The sequence below is a fragment of the Bemisia tabaci genome, chromosome 2 (assembly GCF_918797505.1).
Source record: "Bemisia tabaci chromosome 2, PGI_BMITA_v3".
Classification (NCBI taxonomy): domain Eukaryota; kingdom Metazoa; phylum Arthropoda; class Insecta; order Hemiptera; family Aleyrodidae; genus Bemisia; species Bemisia tabaci.
The window spans coordinates 29,582,030-29,604,298 of NC_092794.1; the positions used below are offsets into that span (position 1 = coordinate 29,582,030).

The 22,269-nt window shown below is 39.6% G+C and overlaps 1 protein-coding gene across 6 annotated transcripts in view; it reads right to left on the reverse strand.

The window, feature by feature from the left end:
- Window positions 1-22,269, reverse strand: part of LOC109038525 (very long chain fatty acid elongase AAEL008004) — a 324,320-nt gene that overhangs the window by 131,479 nt on the left and 170,572 nt on the right. The gene's annotated exons all lie outside the window — the stretch shown is intronic.

Here is a 22,269-nt window from a genome sequence, read left to right on the forward strand (position 1 = left end):
ACCATGCAAGATTTCCGGAGTTGTTGCACCATCGTCGAAACCCGTATATATAACGAGGGAGGGAGTGAAAACATTGTTGCCCGTTTATTATAAAGACCCAATTTCGATGATTGATCAATATATTCCTTAAAAATTATACATTTGCAACTTAAAAATCCGCATACGTACTAGGAGTTATTGCACCATGGTGGAAGCATTACGTAGTAGGAGTTATTGCACCAGGTGCAAGTACTCCACTGCCGGGATTTATATAATCAACATACTTTAGGTTTTGATGATATCGACCGTTCATTTTAAAGAAGAATGTTTAATGATATTTTTTGAATGGTGATTATTTATTTTTAAGCAAATTACAAAAAAAAAAAAAATCTAAAATTAAAAATGCTTGGGAACGAAGATATGGTTTTCAATAACGATATCTTCTATCTGTAAAATTAAATCTTTAAGATTTTTTTGTCCTCCTTCGATCTCGGAAATTACAAACTAGCAGATTTGCCAGCACCCGTTACTTATTCGAATCGCATGCCCGACGTTGCAAAATTTACCTTAAACTGATAATGACTTGGTTTTGTCTTTGCCGCCAGACGATTTATCCTCCTTCAATCTCGGCAATTTTCGGACCAATTTACACCGTATTTTTGCAAATGAAAACTCTTAGTCTCTAAATGAACCACCACCCCTCGGTTTTTCGATTTGCGCAACCGACGTTGCAAAATTTACCTCACATTCGTAACAAAATACTTTCGTCTTTGTCGCAAGCCCGCTTATCCTCCTTCAATTTTGGCAATTTTCGAATTAATTTTCCTCGGATTTTTGCAAATGCAAGCTTTAGGTCGCTACATGTACCAACTACCCTCGGTTTTTCGATTTGCGCAACTGACGTTGCGAAATTTACCTCGAATTGAGGACAAAATATGTTCGTCCCACCCGCCACTAAAAGTTCGTCCTCCTTCCATCTCGGTAATTTTCTGACCAATTTACCACGGAATTTTTGCAAATGCAAGCTCTTAGTCTCTGAAAGTACGAACACCCCTCGCTATTTCCATTTACGCAACCGACGTTGCAAAATTTACCTCGAATCGAGGACAAAAGACTTTCGTGTTTGCCGCCAGACCGTTCATTCTCCTTCAATCTCTGCAATTTTCAGACCAATTTACCCGAAATTTTTGCAGATGAAAGCTGTTAGTCTCTGAAAGTACGAACACCCTTCGCTACTTCGATTTACGCAACCGACGTTGCAAAATTAACCTCGAATTGATAACAAAATACTTCCGCCTTGCCGCCAGACCGTTTCACCTCCTTCAATCTCGGCACTAATAGGACCGATTTACCCCATGTTCTAACAAATGAAAGCTCAGTGTCTCTAAATGTACCCACACCCCTCGGTTTTTCGATTAGCGAAAGGGACGTTGCAAAATTTACATCGAAATGGTAACAAAATACTTTCGTTTATGCCGCCAGACCGTTTATAGTCCTTTCAATCTCGGCAATTTTTGGACGAATTTACCTCGGATTTTTGCAAATAAGAGCTAAAGGTCTCTAAATGTACGAACACCCCTCAGTTTTTCGATTTGCGAATCCTACGTTGCAAAATTTACCTTGAATTGGTAACAAAATACTTTCGTCGTTGCCGCCAAACCGCGTAACCTCCATCAATCTCGTTAACTATATGACCGATTTACCTCATATTCTACCAAATGAAAGCTCTGTGTCTTTAAATGTACCAGCACCCCTCGGTTTTTCGATTGACGCAACCGACGTTGCAAAATTTACCTCGAATGGGTAACAAAATACTTCCGTCTTTGCCGCCAGACCGTTTCTCCTCCTTCAATCTCGGCATCTATTGGACCGATTTACCTCATATTCTAGCTAATGATAGGTCAGTGTATCTGAATGTACCGACACCCCTCGGTTTTTCGATTAGCGAAACCGACGTTGCAAAATTTACCTCGAATTAGTAACAAAATACTTTCGTCCATGCAGCCAGACCGTTTATGCTCCTTCAATCTCGGCAATTTTTGGACTAATTTACGTCGGATTTTTGCAAATGAAAGCTCTAGGTCTCTAAATTTACCAAGAGCCCTAGGTTTTTCGATTTGCGAAACCGACGTTGCAAAATTTACCTGGAATTGGGAACAAAATACTTTTGTCTTTGCCCTCAGACCGTTTAACCTCCTTCAATCTCGGAACTGTTGGACCGATTTACCTCGGATTTTCGCAAATGAAAACTCTAGGCCTCTAAAAGTACCTATACACCCCTCGGTTTCTCGATTTGTGAAACCGACGTTGCAAAATATACCTCGAATTGGTAACAAAATACTTTCGTCTTTGCCGCCAGACTTTTTCCTCCTTTAATCTTGGCAATTTTTGGACTACAATTTACCTCGGATTTTTACAAATGAAAGCTCTAGGTCTTTAAATGCACCTACAACCCTCGGTTTTTCCATTTGTGAAACCGACGTTGCAAAATTTACCTCGAATTGATAACCATAAATTTTTTATTTTGCCACTTTGCAATTCGTCCTCCTTCGATATCAACAACTCTTAGACCTATTTACCTCGGATTTGCTTTTGACGAAAGCTCTAAGGATCAGCTGCCTGATTTTTGAAATGTTTTGCTTGTCGGGACTACATAGATGACATAGGTTAAATGGCGGGGCATAATTGGTTGGCTACGTCATATCGCTGCTTTGTCGTGCCTATGTCGGGTTGAACTCACGACAAGCTAACGGCACCTCTTAAGTTTCCGACATGTCGTCCATTCCACCTGACAAAGGCACGACAAAGCAGCGATAAGACATAGCCGACCAATCTCTCTCCTTCTTTTAACCTGTGTCATCTATGTCGTCCCGACAAACCAAAAAATTCAACAATCAGGCTGCCGGATGAGCCATAACGTTTAAGTTATTCAATTTTCATGACCATCGTTGCAAAATTTATCTTGGATCGAAATCGACATATTTTCGCCTTTGCCGCTAGACAGTTTGTCCTGTCCTTCTACACGGAGAAAAAAACTTCGTGCGTGGGATACGAAGTTTACGTCATGTGGATCTCTGAAGTTTTCAGATTGAGCATCTGAACACTTTAGATCTAGCTGTCGAGGTTCGGATCACACATCCGAAAAACTTTGGTTCTCACATCTGAAGTACTTAAGATGTAAGAACTGAAGTTTCAGATGTGTGATCCGAACCTCGACAGCTAGATCTAAAGTATTTAGATGCTCAATCTGAAAACTTCAGAGAACCATATGACCTACAAACTTCGGGTCCCACGCACGAAGTTTTTTTCTCCGTGTATGATATCGAAAACTACTGGACCGATTCACCTCAAAATTGTTTTAAATAAAAACTCTTAGCCGCTAAATGTGCCACTACTCCTCGGTTTTTCGATCTGCGTGACTGACGTTGCAAAATTTACTTCGAATTGTTAACGAAATATGTTCGTCTCTCCGACCGCTAAGAGTTTGTCCTCCTTCAATCTTGGCAACTATTGGACCAATTTACCTCGAATTTTTACTACTGAAAGCTCTTAGTCTTTAAATGTACCAACATCCCTCGGTTTTTCCATCTGCATGACCGACGTTGCAAAATTTACCTGGAATTGATGGGCACTTATTTCGATTTTGCCACTTGGCAATTTGTCCTCCTTCGATATCAACCACTATTCGACCGATTTACCTCGGATTTGCTTCAGACGAAAGCTCTTGGGATCTGGATGAGCCATAACTCTTAAGTTATTCAATTTTCATGATCTTCGTTGCAAAATCTCCCTCGGATCGAAAACGACATATTTTCGCCTTTTTGATATTTTTCAAAAAGTGTATATATTCTAGTAGTCAATTACAAAAATTTTAAAAAAAAAATTCTCGGGACTGAGGACATGGGTCTTAAAAACAAACTGTGGCAAAAACTCTTACGATCAGCGACATGTTTTCTTATTTTTCCTTCAAACCACCTGTTTTAGAGGAGTAGGTATGTCTTCATATTGATCGTTTATTGAATCGGAGCATTTTCTTCACCCACTTAAAAAAAAGTCTAATCGCAAAAATAATTTTGACCAAATATATGGAGTATTAAGAAAGCTGCGGCCAAAACTTTTGCGATTAGCGCCCTTTTTTCTCATTTTTCTAATACACCGTTGATTTCAGAAGAAAATATTCTAAAATATCTTTAAAGAAGTGTCAAAGGAGGGGTTGCGACTTGGGCCGAAATCGGCCACTCCACGGAATTGAGAAATTTTTGGATATACGGCAGTTGACGGTGCATATTTGACAGAAATAATCGAGTTTTGCCGATACCTACTCACGTTTTTTGGCTGCGAAACAGGGGCCTAAACATGGCACCGAAGGCGAAAATAGCTGAAATTTCGCGTTTTTCGCGGTTCTACCTCAGATTTCGACCTGGGCTCAAAGGAGACGAATGATGAGCTTCGAATATGGTGTCAAGGGCACCTAGACACGTAACATACTTGAATATGATCAACCGTCGCTTCTGGGCCCAACTCAAAATCGAACTTTTCCAACTTTTTGGCTTCCAACTTTTTCACCATTTCTGCCAGGCGTATTTCGCGGATAGCGCCAAGCAGCGGACTCGAGGAGCTTTTCCGACCGGTAAATCGCACTCAGCGGGTCATTTGCAAGCGAACATGCTTGTTTTCAGCTTGGCGAACATTCGATTTTGACCCTTAAAATTTAGTCCATGTAACCCCTGTCAATTTTTCTTGATTCTCGTCCAGAGAAAAAATTCCGAGATTTCAGTCGGATCCTAAGTAGATGAAAGTGCTGGATCGGTTGCGCACAATCCCGCGGCTCTGCGGGGATTCCTGAGCCGAGAAACAGCGAAAAACTGGTCTCAAACGAGTGTTTCTTGCACGTTTTTCACCGTTTTTGCCAGGCGTTTTTCGCGGATAGCGCCAAGCAGCGGACTCGAGGAGCTTTTCCGACCGGTAAATCGCACTCAGCGGGTCATTTGCAAGCGAACATGCTTGTTTTCAGCTTGGCGAACATTCGATTTTGACCCTTAAAATTTAGTCCATGTAACCCCTGTCAATTTTTCTTGATTCTCGTCCAGAGAAAAAATTCCGAGATTTCAGTCGGATCCTAAGTAGATGAAAGTGCTGGATCGGTTGCGCACAATCCCGCGGCTCTGCGGGGATTCCTGAGCCGAGAAACAGCGAAAAACTGGTCTCAAACGAGTGTTTCTTGCACGTTTTTCACCGTTTTTGCCAGGCGTTTTTCGCGGATAGCGGCAAGCAGCGGACTCGAGGAGCTTTTCCGACCGGAAAATCGCACTCAACGGGTCATTTTCAAGCGAACATGCTTGGTTTCAGCTCGTTTGGCGAACTTTCGATTTTGACCCTTAAAAGCTATCGATTTTTAGGGAAAAATTATAAAAAAAATTTGTGGTGTGAAGAAAACTGCGGAAAAAATTTCTACGAGCGCCTTGCTTATCCTTTTTCTTCTAAACCATTGATTAAAGAGGAAAATGTCTGTAAATCTCCTTAAAGAGCGGAAAATTTGGTAGTGACCACTCACGGAAAAATCTAATTAAAATATTCTTGTAACCAAAATTTCAGGACTTAAAAAGAGCGGCGACAAAATTGTTATCATCAACGAACTTTCTAATCATTCTTCTTTGAAACCGTTAATTTTAGGGGAGAATGTCAAGTGATTTTTTTATTGATCTGGAAATTTTGTTGTAGTTACTTACAAAAAAAAGGAAGTATGTAAGGTTGTCTATAAGAAAGCGGGCCCGACGCAAAATCAAAGGCCGTGGCGCGGCAGCGTTAGATATTGCATGGATATTTGGACATGCAGAGATATTTTCGGATATTTTCATACCCACCTCGAAGGATAGAGCTCCATGAAAAACTTTAAAGATCCCACAAAGAAGAAAGACCCTACCTCGTGGACCGGGATCCGCCGATCAGAATCGAATCGCTTCCGACCGCAGCGCTCTTTGGACCCTTAGTAAAGGTCAAATTAATTGAAGGAGGACAATCTCTTAGCGATCGGAGAGTCGAACATATTTCGTTAACAATTCGAGTTAAATTTTGCAACGTCGCTTGCGCAAATCGAAATAGCGAGGGGTGTTGGTACATTTAGAGACCTAGAGCTTTCATTTGCAAAATATCGAGGTAAATCGGTCCAATAGTTGACGAGATTGAAGCAGGATAAACGGTCTGGCGGCAAAGACGAAAGTATTTTGTTACCAATTCGAGGTAAATTTTGCAACGTCGGTTTCGCAAATCAAAAAACCGAGGGGTGTTGGTGCATTTAGAGACCTACAGCTTTCATTTGCGAGAATCCGAGGTAAATCGGTCCAATAGTTGCCGAGATTGAAGGAGGATAAACGGTCTGGCGGCAAGGACGAAAGTATTTTGTTACCAATTCGAGGTAAATTTTGCAACGTCGGTTGCGCAAATTGAAAAAACCGAGGGATGTTGCTACATTTAGAGACTAAGAGCTTAATGTTAAAAAGCCTACGCCAAAACTGTGCACTCGGAGTCTTCCGACGCGCCTCATTTACATGTTTGTGAGTTTTTCTATTTTCAAAAATGTTAAGCTCTTAGGCCCCCCCCCCCTCCAATTAGGCATACTGGAGTTCAAAATTTTCAGTAACCATTTTAGCCACGTTAAAGCCGTTGTTTGGCTGAATTTTTTGACATGTCACACTTATGTAGTAGGGTTAGCTGTGATTTCTCAAAATTTTGGGGCATCAAACCGCTCGGGGGCAGTCAATTTTGAAAATCATTTGTAACCATCTTACCTGTGCAACTACGTCCGGTACTTTGAGTCCTTGGACACGCCTCACTTACACGTTTTTGAATTTTTCGATTTTCAAAAATATTGAGCCCTTAGCCCGCCCCCCCTCCCATTAGGGACACTGGAGTTCAAAATTTTCAGTATGCACTTTGGCCACGTTAAAGCCGTCGTTGGGAGGAATTTTTAGACATGTCACACTTAGATAGTAGGTTTAGCTATGCCTTTTCAAAATTTTTAGCTTTTAAGCCCCTTGGGGTTAATTAATTTCAAAAATTATGTGTAACCTCGTAAACCACTGGAAATCGCTCGGAACCATGAGTTTTGTTTACATACCTCACATTAGCACTTCATTGTATTTCCAATTTCCAAAATTTTTAGATCTTACGGACCCCCCCCCCCCCCCTCGGTTCACTTTGGGCCGATAAAGGGCCGATGTAAGCATTTGAAAGAACATGAGGGAATTGAATCACGTTACAAAAAATAAAAAAATAAATAAGTAAAAATAGATACATAAAAAAAATAAAATAAGTAAAAAAAATAAATAAGTAAAAAAAATAAATAAGTAAAAAAAAATAAATAAGTAAAAAAAAATAAATAAGTAAAAAAAAATAAATAAGTAAAAAAAAATAAATAAGTAAAAAAATACATAAGTAAAAAAATAAATAAAATAGATAAATAAAAAATAAATACCTACCTAAGTAAAAAAGAAAAAAATAAAAATAAATAAAAAATAAAATTGCCCACCACTAGAAAATATTGTACTTTAGTATGCAGGCAATTCTGGGACAACTCTGGAACACTTTAAAATTAATATAGAGGGCACTGCAGTACAATCGGCCCCTGGGTGCAAGTTCTCCTACTCTGGGAAGCTAAATGGTGCAACTATTCCCCCATGGTGCAACGACTCCGTCATGGTGCAACGACGCTTACTCCATATGCGCTCAAGTTGCAATAACTCTTACTCGAGGAAACTCTATATATATATATATATATATATATATATATATATATATATATATATATATATATATATAAGGGTGTGTGTGTGTGTGTGTGTGTGTGTGTGTGTGTGTTGATCCAAAAGTCCCTTCCACCCCCTCTAACTTTTTACCTAATTGAAGTAAAGATTTGAAACTTGGGGGATATTCCTAGGTCAAAGGGAGCTACTTTTTGGCCCCCCTAAAATTTTCAGGGGGCCCCCCTTAGGGGGGCAACGGCCCCCAACGTTTAATTTTCAAATGGGAAGACCCCCTTTGTGATAGCTCATTCGAAAGAACATAAAAAAAGAAAACTTTTCGCGCAAATCCGAAGTCAATATCTCAAACCGTCTCAAAATGGCGGCCGGTTAAAGTTCAAAATGGCCGAAAATTCACACCGGTTATTTGTCGATGGATTTGCGCGAAAATCGGTATGTTGGGGTATTTTGACACGAGAAAAACGAATTTGACGTTAGATTTTCAAAAAAACCAAAATTTCCAAAATGGCCGCCGGTTAAAGTTCTAAATGACAAAAAATTGATTTTTTTAGAAATTTAAGTTCAAATTTGTTTATCTTATGCCAAACTACTCTCAAATTCTAAGTCTTAGGCAAATCCATCAGGAAAAAACCGAGGTGACAATTTTCGGCCATTTTAAACTTTAACCGTCGGCCATTTTGGAAATTTTGGTTTTTTTAAAAATCTATCGTCAAATTCGTTTTTCTCGTGTCAAAATACCCCTACATACCGATTTTCGCGCAAATCCATCAACAAATAACCGGTGTGGATTTTCGGTCATTTTGAACTTTAACCGGCCGCCATTTTGAAACGGTTTGAGATATTGACTTCGGGTTTGCGCGAAAAGTTTTCTTTTTCTATGCTCTTTCGATCGAGCTATCACAAAGGGGGTCTTCCCATTTGAAAATTAAAAGTTGGGGGCCGTTGCCCCCCAAGGGGGGCCCCCTGAAAATTTTAGGGGGCCAAAAAGTAGCTCCCTTTGACCTAGGAATATCCCCCAAGTTTCAAATCTTTACCTCAATTAGGTAAAAAGTTAGAGGGGGTGGAAGGGACTTTTGGATCACCCTGTGTATATATATATTTAAAAAAAATATAAATTGGTTTATTCCTCGATTGATCAAAGTCGATAAACTTTGTCTGCCTGATAAAGTTGAACGAAGAAAGACATTCCACTAAAAAAGTGGACCAGACAGAAGGAAAAAAAGATCGAATGATCGAGTTGGTATAGTCTGGTGGAAATTTTAGGACTGGTTTGCAATAATTGCAGTACGTGTAAACAACGCGTAGCCGCACCCTTCATTACTTCCCGGATAAGCTAGATAGAATAACCGGTCAATCAAGAATGCATTACTTCAGAGGCTGGAATGAAAAGGGGGAACAGTCGAGTACTAATAAACGGTCTCATTTAGAATAATGGTTGCAAAAAATGTTGCATAGCTGAAAGAAAAAAATCTCTTCAGTTTTATAGAACGTGTGGAAAATTTACCCTTTTCCTAGAGTTTTTAAGAATACATTTAGATTATGGGAACACTTTAGACGAAAAATTAGCAAACATGACAGTCCGGAGGAAAAATTATTTTAGTTCACAACAACTTCAAATCTAACTATCGACACCAGAGCATGGATGAATGTTTTACGACAAAGTAAAAACAGAAGTCAGCGAATGAAAAAAATGTAATGGCTTTTGTGCGGCAACTTAAAATAGAAAGGAAACGATTGAGAACAGAGAGCCTTACGCAGCAGCAAAAAAAGAAAAGAAATAAGGGATTTTCAAATCCTCTATTATTACTTTTCCTTATCCATCCTTAAAAACTGTTTCAAATAAATTATCAAAGCTACCTTACTGTTTACGCTCTTTTCTTGCGGGCATAAAAATGGAATTTAAAAGAGGGAAATCCACAAGAATTAAAATTGAAAGTGTGACATTTGCATTGGCAGAATTGCATTTTAGTCACGCTTTTTTGTCTCTTTTTGCGCAAGATGAGTAGTGGGTTGCAAATATGGCTGCTTGTACTTCTTTCCTACGACTACAGGAGGGAGATCGTGTGTATAGAAGTATAATCTATCTTGTTCCAGATCCAAAATTGTAAGGTTATAATGTAACTGGTGGCCCGTGGCTGCTTCGCGGCCGTCAATTACTGGAAGAAACCTCAGATTATATAATTGTTAAACAACCATCCTCCATCCGGTACCACCCGCGCCCGGATCGGCCCGGCCGGCGCTCCCCGATGAAATTTGAATCAGATGGAAGGGGCTTACGGAATTATATAGTGATGATGAGGATGAGGATGGTGACGAGGATGAGGATGATCACCTACAAGAAAATCACACGTTTCCACGAGAGCAATGCGAAAAATCGCGGAATGTAAAGAAAGATAGAAGAGTCCTGGATTCTTGTATGTAATATGGCGCAACATCTGGCGAGACAATGACAAGTGTTGCTGAGAGAACCGCGAAAAATCCAGGATAAAAGGCGATCCCAACGTTTAAATACCACGAAAAATTCCCGTATCCCTGCGTAACGCGGTGCAAAAATTAAGGCGGATAATCATACTAAAACTGTAAGATTTATAGCATTGCGAAGAGATCAACTGGCGACGTTGAAATGCAAATACCGTTTAATTTTCAGGTGTCCTTAGTGTGGGTAGAATCCTCGACTTGGAGCTTAACAGAATCCGCGGATCTCAAATCTCACACTCTCATTACCCGATGAACCCCTAAAATACGAGCAATCTCACGAAGCTTAGGTCTCACGAGAAGACGGACTTGCGAGGCTTAACATGGACCGATGTAAACGGAAAAGGATGAATTCAATCGTTATGATAATGGACTGATCAATATTTAAGCGGCAAGGACACGGACATAGCAATCCCGCGATAATTCACAATTTTCGTGAGCCGAAAGGTGAGCAAAAATCGTATATCATAGCACCGTATGCCAACTACCCGGAAGAGCCGCAAAGAAATCCTCGCGGAGATGCAAAAATCCTGCTCACAGATTTGCGCGGCAACTTTTTCGATTTGCACAGGTTGGAAGTTAAATGTAGGTTTCCGCTGGAGATCAGGATGAAATGGAATAAGTCACGACGTAAAAAGGAAATAACTTTCGAGACTCGTCTGTTGAAGCTCATATCAGAAAAAAGAAAATGGTAACAGATATAATGTTTCTTATTGTATTCACATGGCGGAAAGGCCTAGCGCGGTGGTTTTCTCAATTTTCAAAAATGATCATGTTCGAAAATTTTGAATGCTTCCATTGTTGAAAAGTACGGAGAGTTCAAAAAAAATTTCCACCGATTTTTTTTTTTTTTTTTTTTTTTTTTTTTTTTTTTTTTTTTTTTTCTTTCTTAAGCATTAATTACCTAGCAAAAACACATTAAAAATCTCGTATTTTGCGAGAATTAGAAGGCGCATCGACAAGAGGGCCGAGATGGCGTCCGAAAATATCCGTCCTGCTGGAGGCACACATCTGACCGTGCCTATCGGGTGCCGCCATCACACTCAGCAATGCGCCCATTTCAGGATGGATATTTTCGGACGCAATCTTGCCTCTCTGGGCGATGCGCATTTTCATCATAGAGGGAGCTCAAAATCCAAAACTTTAAACCTTTTTCTCGTAAAGAGCGACGTCAAAAACGACCGTTTTTTGGCACAATTTGGGCCAGCGGGGATTTTTCTGAAACTGGGCCTGAACGATACCTTATGATACCCTAAAACTATGGTTAAAATTTTAGCTTGAGTATACGAACGATTTTTGAGAAATGAGGGGGCAAAGTTGCCAAATCGCCATCATTCTGGACAGCATTTCTACAGCAAAAAGATGGGAAAAATGGACGGAAAAGTTACACTTTCGATGGGTTTCTGCTGTAAGTATTCTTATTGGGCCCTCAAGCATTTAGATGTGTTCAGTTTCAAAAATTTTGGTCGCACAGTGGTCCAAAATGGGGAGAAATCGTTGACAAAGCAGGATTCTTTGTCGAATTTTTAAAATTTTTAAAATTTTTTTGTTGAATTGTCGGTCTTCTGCAGTTTTCATGGCTAACAATGTTCTTATCGGTCCTCGATGCAAGAAATTAAGTTCAGCTTCACAAATTTACATCGCACAGTGGTCAAAAATGAGGAAATTAGTGGACAAATTAAGATCCTCTGTGAAACTTTTAATAATGAAGTGAAACTGTTGGTCCCCAGTAGAGTTTAGATCCCGGGAAAATTCTCTCAATTCTTTTTTGGACTGTTTAAATCTTTTTTTCTATTCTTTCTCCCCATTTTTCCTTCTTTTTTTAAATTTTTGAAAGTTTGCATATTTTATTGAGATAATGCTACAAAGCCTATTTTAGAACAATGTTCTATAAACAATACGGTCTGACATGCAGTAATAATTAAAAAAAATTAGATACATGAATTTTTCCGGGATCTAAACTCTACAGGGGACCAACAGTTTCACTTCATTTTTAAAAATTTTCACAGAGGATCTTAATTTGTCCACTAATTCCCCCATTTTTGACCACTGTGCGATGTAAATTTGTGAAGCTGAACACAATTTCATGCATTGAGGACCGATAAGAACATTGTTAGCCATGAAAACTACAGCAGACCGACAATTTTATTTCCATTTTTAAAAATTTGACAAAGAATCCTGATTTGTCGACGATTTCTTCCCATTTTGGACCACTGTGCAACCAAAATTTTTGAAACCGAACACAGTTAAATGCTTGGCGGCCCAATAAGAACATTTACAGCCGAAACCCATCGAAGGTGTAACTTTTTCGTCCTTTTTTCCTGTCTTTTTGCTGTAGAAATGCTGTCCAGAATGATGGCGATTTGGCACCTTTGCCCCCTCATTTCTCAAAAACCGTTTGTATACTCAAGCTAAAATTTTGACGAGAGTTTTAGGGTATCATAAGGTATCGTTTGGGCCCAGTTTCAGAAAAATCCCCGTTGGCCCAAATTGTGCCATTCTTGGCGTCGCTCTTTGTACCCTTCAAAAAATATGGAACCTATGGAGTAAATGCAGTTTCCATACTTTTCAAAATTAGAAGAATTGAAAGTTACTCAACAAGATCCGCGGAAAATCAGGATAAAATGGATACAACCCCCCCCCCCCCCCAATGGATACCTTCCTCCCCTTTCCTCATCGTAGAAGCACATGTCAGAATTAGAAGATAAGAGTACGTACGTTTACAGATACCACTACGGATTCACATTCATTTTTTTTTTTTTTTTTTTTTTTTTTTTTTTTTTTTTTTTTTTAAAAAAAAATTATTTAATGAAATCTATGATCTTCCACCAGAAATATTTCGAAAATCTGCAGTCATTAACTCTCGACGTTACGACCGCCATAGACGTTCTTCTTTAACAAAACGGCCGCAAGGAGCAATCAAAATCGCTGCAACATCGGTCCATTCGATTGAGAGAGCATGATCATGAATTCATGCGATGGAAAAAGTTAGTGAAATCGTTTCTTTACTCAGGTTAGTTTTTCTTCCGCCTCTGCCTTTGCAAACCTGGTCGGCAGTGACAGTAAAAAACTGCCCCCGGACGCGCAAAACTTTTTTAGACATTTTCCCAATTAAATTATTATTATTTTGTTTTTTGTTTTTAACAAAAAATTTTTTGCACGATTTTAGAAATTTATGGAAAAATTAAATACGCAAATTTACTCAATTGAACTTTTTGGTGCGTCACGACTGTCACGCTAGTTGTAGCAAATGTTATTTCAAGATGGAAAAAAAAAACACTACTACTTTTCCTCGTTCTATCTTTTAATTAGGTTTAATCTCCAAAAAAGCAACACGCTTATTAAACCATTCATTCCTCTTGCTGGTAGATCAAATTAATAGATGTGACGGTCGTGCCAATTTTTCACCATTAAATTATTGTAAAAAAAAAAAAGAATTATTGCCTAGTGAAAGAAGATACGTATACTGGGTGCGGCAAAAGTCCCGAAACGGCTGTTTATTTTTTAAACGGCTATACGTAGAAAAACGAATTTTGGGGGATGTTCTTGGGTAAAAGTAAGCTACATTTTGGCGCTCCCCAAAATTTGTTTTTTTAAAAAAATCTTACCGCCCGGAAACGCCCCTCTCTTAAACGCCCGGATACCAAGTTTTGTGCAATTCCATTGATAAATAGCCGAGCTAACAATTTGTCCGACATTTTGTAGGCCGTCATATTGGGAAAGAATGGTTATTTAGATAAACTGAAGGCAGATTCGTTTTTTTCGTCCCAAAAAACCCCCGGATACCAAGATGTATGCGATTCCATCGATAAATAGCCGAGATACCCATTTTTCAGCCATTTTCGGCCGCCACTTTGTGAAAAATCAAGATGGCGACCTGGGATAAATTTTCATTTTTTATCCTCATTTCAACGATGGGTCACAAGAAGGGGGTTGCCATTTGAAAAAAAAGGTTGCCCCCCGCTCTCCCCCAGGGGGGCACCAAACAAATTTTGGGGAGTGCCAAAAAGTAGCTTACTTTGACCCAAGAACATCCCCCAAAATTCGTTTTTCTACGTGTAGCCGGTTAAAAAATAAACAGCCGTCCCGGGACTTTTGGCGCACCCGGTATTAAATTTTTAAGCCTGGTGCTAGCCAGAGGTAGAAAAAAAAATTGGCCTCCGGCCAATTTAGGCGCGGCGCAAGCGCCGCGTACCGGCGCTTCGCACCGGCATGTGGGGGGGGGGGGGGCTTCGCCCCCCCATTATGATGCGAAGATCGCACAAGACCTTCTAGCTTTTGCCGGCGCGGAGCGCCGGCATAAACACTTTTACTGAAATATTTAGGAAAATACTGCCAATTTCACAAAATCATAAAGTTTAATTGGAATTTTGATCGCAGGATAATAATTATGAAATTTTTACTCAAACCACTGAATTTTATTGTAAATGTCTTCGAGATATGTGATGAATTCATACATTCGGACTCGACTTGTCGATCTTATGAGGCATCTTCAATTAAATATGTAATTGATTAATGATGCCTCTTATTGCCTAATCTAATATCTAATCTATGCCTTAAAGACGGCGATCCGTAAAAATCTTAGCTTTTCTACGGTTCATTAGGATCCATTAGATTCATTGGCATCATGCTTCAGAAACGATTATATATTATAATCTTTCCTTAAGCACGGGCAAAAGCCATCAAAAATCTACTTTAATGGGTAGAATGACTATTCGATGTTTTAATAGTCTTAAAACTCAACGGTTTTCGCTTAGCATCGCCCAAATTTTAAATTTGACGGCCGAATCTACTTGCTGGTAATGGTTCACCACCCGCCCGCCAAGAGCGCCACTTCCTTAGCGCGTATCCCCGTAATTCGAAACGAAAACAATAGATAGCGCCACCTCCTTGCTGTTCGTATCACTGTGTCTTTCTAAGAACAAACGTCAACAAACCTAAACGGGTTATAACCAATTTATAACGCGCACATTATTAAATCAACCATGTTTGTGCAGTTTTATTATATTATATTCGTGTTCAGTACCTCGTAAAAAGGAACCGCGAAAGATGGAATCTGCTGGGATTCTAAATTCATTAACAACAAACATATTAGTTTCTAATAAAGATCTAAGTGTCAGTTCTTGCGTTCGCTTCGATGATTCGCAAAGTATGTAATGTAAATACCTAATTAGTTGTCTAATTTAGCTTGGTGTATACCTACGGAGTAATTTTGAAGATAGTATATGATGCATTATATAATGCATTTGCATTCCTAGGTTTCACCAGACTCAAAGCGTTTGCTGTTAATATCCTGAAACGTTCCGACTCACCTATCGGAGAATTGAGTGTTTCCTACCGGCCCCTCTGCAATTATGAGATTAGTCCAAAGCTCCTATAGGAACTTGAATCAATGACTCAGGTGGTGCTTTTGAGCCAACTTTCAAAGAATTAAAGGCACTTTTTCAAAATCTACCGTCCATGAGCTCTCCGTGTGACCGAAGTGCTCTCCTCGCTAAATGACGCGTAACCCTTCAATTTTTAGTTTAGTCAAAAGACCTCACAGGAACTTAAATTAATGAACCAGGTGGTGCTCTTATGCTAACTTTCGAAGAATTAAAGGCATTTTTTCTAAAATTTACAGTCCTTGAAAATGAGCTGTTTGTGATGTCGCGGAGCAAAGTGCCCTACATTTGGGCCTCGTAATCCCTTGAATTTTGAGTTTAGTCCAAAGATCTTGTAGGAACTTAAATTAATGACTCAGGTGATGTGCTTGATGCCCACTTTTAAAGAATTAAAGGCATTTTTCAAAATTTACAGTCCCTCAAAATGAGCTTTCCGTGTGATTTTGCTGAAAATGGACCTTTAACCCAATGTGACCCTAGCCCCCCCCCCCCCCAATTTTAGCGTATCCCAAAATCGTTTGACGTGCATAAGAAGACCATAGAAATGGTGTTCTGTGCCAATTTTGAATGAAATCGAACAGATAGATTCTGAGATATCGCTGTACACAGATTTGGGAGACAGCTGACGGACGGACACACATTTTTTCAAGTATGGTTATTTTGCCTCCTGGGACCTTAAAACGTTTAGAAATGATGAAATTTCAACTTCTTTTTTTTTTTTTTTTTTTTTTTTCTTGGAGGATGACAATACTTCCTCTCTACCCTAGGGGAGCGAGAAAGTAAAAACGCTCGTTCCAAAAAAATTAAGTTGAATTTTTCGTCTATACTATTACTGCCATGAACAAAAAAAAATTACCGACGAAAACATTCGTCTAACGAGGCAAATTTTTAGGTAGGCCCGTAACGATCTTGGAGTAAATAAAAATCATAATCTATTCAATCATGTATATTCTACATTTTTAGTAGAAGTAAAGAATTGAAATCTCTTAACGATCGATGAATTTCACTCGAAGTTCGTAAAGATTCCCTTTTTTACAATGACCTTCTTCATAATGAATGTAATACGAACTATACAGGGTGTCCCAAGAGTCCCTTCCACCCCCTCTAAAATTTTACCTAATTAATATTTTGAAACGAAACTTCAGGGATGTTCATCGATTAATGTAAGCTACTTTTTGGGCCCCCCAAAATTTTCGCGCCCCCCCCCCCCCCCGGGGGAGGGGCTTCGGACCCCAACTTTTTTCAAATAGCAACCCCCTTTTGTGACACATCGACTGAAAGAAGATAAAAACAGAAAATTTTTGGCGCAGCCCGCTTTTCAAAATCTTAATTTTTGACAAAATGGCGGCCGGTCAAAGTTCAAAATAATGGAAATTTGACATCTCCGTTTTTTTGACGGATTGGGACGAAAATGATATCCGAAGGTTTTTTGGGACGAGGAAAACGATTCTGGTGGCATTAGTTTTCCGGACATCCTGTCCTTCTTAAAATGGCGGAGGTCAAAATGGCGACCTGGAGCGGTTAGGGAACATTTAGGCTATTTATGGGTAGATTTGCATGGAGCTTTGTATTGGGGGGGTATATCGGTACGAGAAAAACGAATATTTCATTAGATTCTTGAAATTCTGAATAACTTCAGAATGGCGCCAAAAAAATGGCGGAAACTTGGAATTACAGACGTTTACGGTTGGATTCGCATCAAACTCGGCCGCCATTTTGAAAAGGTGCAACATTTCAAAAATTTGAAGCAAGAGAGTCATTTTTGTGGAATCAGAAACCAACAAAACCCCGAGTTTGATGCGAATCCAACCGTAAACGTCTGTAATTCCAAGTTTCCGCCATTTTTTGGCGCCATTTCGAAGTTATTCAGAATTTCAAGAATCCAATGACAGATTTGTTCTTCTCATGCCGATGTACCCCCCCCCCCCCCCCCCACAATACAAAGTTCCATGCAAATCCACCGATGAACAGTCTTAATATTCCCTTACCGCTCCAGGTCGCCATTTTGACCGCTGCCATTTTGAGGACAGGAAACTAATGCAGCCAGAATCGTTTTCCTTGTCCCAAAAAAATCTTTGGATACCAGTTTTCGTCCCAATCCGTCAAAAAAACGGAGATGTCAAATTTCTATTATTTTGAACTTTGACCGGCCGCCATTCGTCAAAAATTAAAATTTTGAAAAGCGGTTTGCGCCAAAAATTTTCTGTTTTTATCTTCTTTCAATTGATGTGTCACAAAAGGGGGTTGCTTTATGAAAAAAAAAAGTTGGGGTCCGCAGCCCCTTCCCACGGGGGGGGGGGCGGCGAAAATTTTGGGGGGGCCCAAAAAGTAGCTAACATTGATCGATGAACATCCCGAAAGTTTCGTTTCAAAATATGAATTAGGTAAAATTTTAGAGGGGATGGAAGGGACTTTTAGGACACCCTGTATAGGGAAAGCCTACGGAAGGGCCCTACTTGAGGCACGATTGTGAAAGCTCCTTGAATTCCGTTTTTGGGTGAGTGTGAAAGGTGAATGGACGCGCAAACACACAATAATTCTCGAATTCGTGGGTCTTCTTTGGATTCTTGTTTAAACGCTCACCGATTTTTTTTTTTTTTTTTTTCAGTTTTGATGAGGACGCAGGTGATGTGGCGCCTGCTTATTTCGTGTCCCGTCTACAGTTGTACATGAAACTGCCTTACCTCGAATTGATTATTTGATTGATATGAGGGAAAGAAGGGCGGCGCCAACTTCCAACAATCGCCGCTGCTAATCTTTGCCCGGGAAATGCATAAAACGACGAACTTCAAGTGGCTAGCTTGAAACCAAAACATGAAATTCGTGCATTAGGAAGCTCCACCATCGAGGCATCAATCAGCATAGGTATTCAGGTGCAGTGACACAGATAAATATTCAAATCCGTCCGCAGCTATTCCCACGATCTCATGCGGGGACATGGGTTGGAGCTCCGGGTATTGTTAGAGGTAAACGTCCTGTCGGGTCGCGTAGACTTTTTCTGACGTCCAATCTGTGTCAAGCGCCACCTCAATTACCCACTGGCGGCCAGGCTATGCGACAGAAAGGCGGCTCTCAATGAACACAAAAATAATTCCTACAGTTCCTACATTTGTGAAAAGTGCACGTAGTTCAAAAAAATTTTCTCCAATTTTGTTTTCAACAATATTGACGAGTCCTCAAAGATGGTGGCTGTGGATTTCTGTCAAGGAGAATGGCCCCACCGTTGAACTCGCGTGCATAGAGTACTTAGAGCTGTAATGTAAAAGTGGGAGAGCTGGCGCTATGTTCTGGTCAACGAGTTTTGAGCCCGGTGTGCGCCGAGATTGCGTCACTTATTCGATATATTCCCGAACCAAAATGGCGATGTAGAATACGGAGTAATTTTTCTCCTCTCGGATGGCTTGGTCCTCGTGTATCTAAAACAATCGATTATGTATCGAAAAAGTAACCCGGCGTGACACACGCGTCTCAGAAATCGGGATATAAAAAATACTAAAATACTAAAAAGGGGCGCCGGCTCTCCCATTTACATTACGACTATAGGTCCTCTATGCTCGCGTGCCGGTAAGGTACATGCGTCCGCCGCGTTCTGTAGTCCAAGAAAGTCAGTAACCGAATTCTGATCATAAAAGTATTATCACCATCCACCTGTTACGTCTTGTTTAAAAAAAGAAGCGAGTGTCCAAGTTTTCTTATTAAGTGATCATCTTATGCTGGTTTTTGTTCCATAGATTCTTTTGCGCAGACTTACTTGTGTTTATTAGTAAACAAACAACAATAACGCCGGCTGAAGGTGTGAAATATGTTCTGTGATTTTATTTCTTCTTGGTGTTACGAAAGAAGTTTAAGTTTCAGTTGAATCAACTAGTCATGTCGCGAAATTTGAAAGTCTACGGTTATAGTACTTCGATTGACGAGAATTTGTTTATGCGTTCTCGAAGTGTCGAATGCGGCAAATAATATTAATTTGTCAAATTAAAGTTAGATTAAAAAGATCTAATCTTTAAAAAGACAAATAACTAAATAAAAGTATATCAATTACACTGATAAAATGATTAAACTAATTATCTTTGTCTTTGCTATAATCAACTTATCTCACTAGTATTTATTAACTGATTAAAACTTAAAAATTAATTAAACACACAGTCACGCGAGGTCAACCGTGTGGCCACTCATCGACGAATCTCCACGGCCGCCATCTAGGATGACTCGGCGACACGCGTTTGAATGGGAGCTAAGAATACGCAACTTAGATCTCGATATTCGTGGGTCAATACGTCAAAAAAATCGGGGAAAATTCTTGTGAGCTCTCTGGTTTTTCGAGATTTAAGAATTGAACACTACTAAACAAGCTTGGGTAGGAGAGCATTTCTTCTGAAGCTTTGGTCTATGTCTTCGTCTAAAGCAGAGTACCATTTAGCACGAGACTTAAGCCGGGGGAGTAGGGGATGATTCAGAAGAGGTATTTTCTTGAAGGGGAGATGAGCTTTAAAAAAAGGCGCTCGAATTGATATGGAAAAAAATAAAAAAGAAAGGCTCCGAATTAATCATTGCTGACAAAGTTGCGAGACTGACTCAAGCAATTCCAAGACCATAACTGTTTCCAAAATTTTGCTGATTTTGATAACTACTTACTGCATTTTAAAAAGATAACGGTTTTCTGTAGGGAAAAAAAAGAAAAAAAAAATTGCGAGTGGAACACTGATTTGAGTTTTAAAAGCACAAAACACGTATGCGATTTGACAAAATAGCATAGATTAAGGAGTATTATTTCATGGAGCTACGTGAACCACCCCGCAAAGAGTTTTCCCCCTTCTTTTTTAAATTCTCGCTCCCCTCGCGGGTAGAGAAAGCACTGCCATCGGCTTTTTTTTTTCCTTTTTTTTTGCAATTGAAGCGGAATTCCCAGACATGCATCGATATTAGCGGAGATTGTTACGAAAGAGATAAGTTACGGGCACCAAAATTATGGGTAGTACATTTTTAATCAACAATAAATGAGGTAATATCTGTAAAAATAGTGGACATTGAGCATAGGTCTTCGGCAGATGAAACCCTCTTTAATTTTTTCATTACTCTGAAAGACTAATAATATATAGAGTTTGTACCTAATTTTTTCTTTTTGAAAGTTACGAAATACAGTTTTTCTTATAGAAATCATTCAAAAACTCAACAGTATTCACAATTTGATTAATTGACGTATTTGTGCTAAAAGGAACTATGTTGCACGCAAAGCCTATGCACATAGTTTCTTTTAGCATAAATACGTCCAAATGTCAATCGCTCTACCTCTCTTGCATTAGCTAGGGGGTTCATTTTATGCCTAAAAAAATGGTCTCCGGTAAAACAGCGGATGTGGTTTTTTTTAAAGAGCATTGTCCATCTCTTGAACATTTACTTCAAATTTAAATTTCTAAAGCTTATTCCTTACAGGAAGATTCGTCTATGGTAAATTCTTTGGCCTAACCCTGTTTGCTGCATAAACGTGGAAACGCGCAGCTTAGAAAACTTTCAACGCGATTTTTCATCGAGGTTGGTTACCACCAAAATCCGGTTTCTAATGGGTCAGTTTTGTTGTACTGGTTACAGAAAAGTGTTTTGATGCTTGATTCTTGTAAATTAACTAAAAATAATAAGATCTGTCCTAACAGTGACTTTCCGCGTTCAATATTAACCAAGGTATCGCCCTTGGAAAAGTCAGGTTTTTGACGTCATTCATCGCGGTGGTAACATCCTTGGTTTCCTCCACCTTGTTTTCATCAGTCGGTGTGACGCACATTTGCACTGGTTGTTCAACGTGAGACTCGGATTTTCATCCGACGTGGAAGAAACAAAGGGTGTCATAACCGCGGTATAGATGCCGTCAAAATGCCGACTTTTCGAAGGGCGATATCTCGGTTAATATTGACCGTAGAAAGTTGCTGTTTGGACAGATCTCATTATTTTTAGCTAATCTACAACGATTAATCATCGAAACACAATTCTGTGACCAGCGCAACTGATCCTTTGAACAAACGTTTCAAAATTATTCAATTCATTTGTACCGAGTTCTTTTCAGAATGATAGCGTAAAATTGAAGCATCACGTAAGGCCGATGGAGATTCAATCTATCTTTACCTTCGATTAATTGCTAGAATTTTGGCAGCATTTTTCCAACGTTTCGCATTCGTGCGGAGACACAATTGCGTTGGCTATTAAGTAATTGGGTTCCCTTTAAATAGACTGTGCATAGGTGCACGGATGCGCCTCAAAGGAATCTCTTGATGGAAGAGCAACTAATTAATCAAATCAATGAATTGGCGAGTTGGTAATTTATCATTACTTTCAGCTTTCCGACTTCGCTCTTAAATTCTTGTTCTAGTTATACAGGGTGTACCAAACGTCCGTCCCACCCCTGCTAACTTTTAGACGAATTGAGCTAGGGTAATGAAACTTTGGGAATGTTCCTATCTCAAAAGGGACCATCTTTTTTTTTTGGGGGGGGGGTCAAAATTTTGGTCCTCCCTCGGGGGGGGGGGGGGGGCGCGGGGGGCCCCCAACTTTTTTTTTTCAAAGGGCAACCCCTATCTTGTGATACCTCATTCAAAAGAGCATAAAAAACTAAGAATTTTGGCGCAAACCGCAGATCAATAGCTTAATTTTTGACCGAATTATGATAGGTCAAAGGTCAA